This window comes from Setaria viridis, chromosome 6 (genome assembly GCF_005286985.2).
Source record: "Setaria viridis chromosome 6, Setaria_viridis_v4.0, whole genome shotgun sequence".
NCBI classification, from domain to species: domain Eukaryota; kingdom Viridiplantae; phylum Streptophyta; class Magnoliopsida; order Poales; family Poaceae; genus Setaria; species Setaria viridis.
Genome location: NC_048268.2, coordinates 35,599,516 through 35,602,190, shown reverse-complemented (window position 1 = coordinate 35,602,190; position 2,675 = coordinate 35,599,516).

Sequence of the window (2,675 nt, the reverse complement as noted above, 5' to 3'; positions counted from 1 at the left end):
AAAGAGAGGTGTAGGATGCCTCACCTTGCTATCCTGCAAAGTGACGACTCGAGGACGGTAACGTAGGCTCTCCTGAAAAAAAAGAACATACTACTATCAAGTTAAAATTTCGACAGCACCTCCCCTGCATGGGGAGGTTTCCTACACCTGCATCAAATAAAATGGCTCAATGGCCGACAATCACATCTACAACAACACAATGGCACGATGGCCGACTCCACAACAAGCACTAATACATAATGCATGATAATATTTCAAGCATGATAATATTTCAAATATTCAGGTATTGCAGATAATATTTAGTTTAATCAACTCACCTTAGTGCCGGGACCGGGGGCGGCGCGTCGGGGCCGGTCGGGGGTCGGGGCCGGCCTGGGGCTGGCCGGGGGCCGGTCGGGGGTCGGGGCCGGCACAGGGGCCAGTGGGGGGCGGCCGGGGACGGTGCGGGGGCGGCGCGTCGGGCGGCCGGGGGGCCGGCGTGGGGTCGGCGCGGGGGCCGGCGGGGTTCCGGCGGGCGGCGCGGGTCCGGCGAGCGGCGCGGGGCGGGCGGCGCGTGCGGTGCGTGTGTGCGTGCGTGTGGGTGTGCGGGTGTGTGCGTGTGCGTGAATTAGGGGCTGGCTTAATGTGCAGTCTTTGCCGAGTGCTAGATCAGGGGCACTAGGCAAAGGCTTTTTTTTCCCCGGATTTTGGACCGACACTGACACGTGGACCCGCGGAGAGGTTTGCCGAGTGTCCTAGGGATGACACTCGGCAAACCAATTCTTTGCCGAGTGCCCCATTGCGACACTCGCCCCATTGCGACACTCGGCAAATCAGTAGTTATATTGCATGTGCAAAGTACTGTTTTAGTAATTAAAAGTATGTAAACTTTGCAAAAACCTAGTCAAATTCACTAAACATTGCGTATTTTATTTTTTAAGTAATATTATTCCATTATTTCATGGATTTATAGCTCATATTGAATTTATATCTATTAAATTCATATACTTGCAATTAATAAATAAAAATTATCAAACGGATCTGAAAAATTCCCAAAATTTGACATGAACCAATCTATGTTCTCTGTGGCCTATAAAAATAAATTTGAACTCAATGACAAATTCAAGTATCGATTCGACTCAAAATCTTACCGGATCCTTCCAACTTCTACGAATCCTCTCCGGAGATGCTTCGAATTCTAAGCATCATATGTCAAAATTTGTGCGAAACCTTCTCAATTTTTTACCACAGCCTCTGCATATGAAATCATAGCATCTTGGAAAATCTCGTGATTTTCAAACTTCGTTTGTATTTTTGAGAATTAAAAAATCATTCGACCACACGTTCGTAATCGTGTTTCCTTAACAAAATGTTCGAAATTTCTTTTCATTTTCCGAATGAGACCTCAATTTGGACTCACTAACATGAATATGATTTTTCCACTCGTATTATTCCATTATTCCAATCACCTGCAGTTCAAATTTGACTTAAATCAACAAATTACTCTAAATGAAATTAATTCATTAAATATAGCAAACAGGTCAATAAATAGTCCACCTTCTAACATGCAGTGCCAAATGTCATATGTGGGGAGTATAAAAAGTTTGGAGGGTGGAGGAGGGAAAAAAATGTTTTAGTTTTGCCGAGTGTGTCAAAAAACACTCGGCAAACCTTCATGTTTGCCGAGTGTCCCATCAAAACACTCGGCAAACATTGATCTTTGCCGAGTGTCGCACGTAACACTCGGCAAACCTTGATCTTTGCCGAGTGCCGACGGGGGACACTCGGCAAACAACTAACGTCCGGCACACCCCCTAACGGACGCCACACGTGCTGGTCACGTGCTTAAGGGTTTGCCGAGTGTATTTTATTTGCCGAGTGTCCCCCGTGAGTTTGCCGAGTGTTTTTTTTTGGCACTCGGCAAATAGTATTTTCGCCGAGTGTAATATGTTTGCCGAGTGTTGTCAAGGATACACTCGGCAAACACGGCCTTTGCTGAGTGCCCGCAATAATGCACTCGGCGAACAAATTACACTCAGCAACTTTAGTGTTTCCCGTAGTGAGAGTTTGGGTTCACAAGTGATGGAAGGATCACACTGCCTTGCGATACAGCAGTGATGGAGTATGTGATGTGCTTGATAGGAGAGATGCCTCCCAAGATGTTGAGAAGAAGGCGCTCCTCAGTTCCATACTGATGCCTTGCCACCACCCGAGCAGGATGGTGCAGCCACCCAGCGGAGTGAACCAGCAATTCGCCATGTGCAGCTCCTGAAGATGAAGATGATATCCAGGGCTTCGAGCCTGTTTCCTCTCTTTTTTTTCCCCTTCCATCTTTTTTTTCCCAGCTGTACCTTGGAGCACGGTTTTTGTGCAACGTTTTTCCAATGGTACACTGCGGATGTGTAGATGGATGCATGTATAAAAAATCACACTGTGAGTAGAGCTATGGAGTCGGCGGTGCTCAGCGTCGGCAAGCCCACGCTGGACGGAGCGCTCAGCTAGCCAAATCCACCGTCGCACGCGGAGAAGGTTGCCTTGCCGCCTCGCAGCTTGGCGGCCGGCGCTGCCAGGCTTTCATCAGGGACGACCTCGAGATGATGCCGATGCTTTCAATTTCATGATGGCATGGCACGAGCTCTCCACCCAGAAAATAAGAACAGGCACTTCAGCAGTAACGAGAGTGAGCTCACAAGACA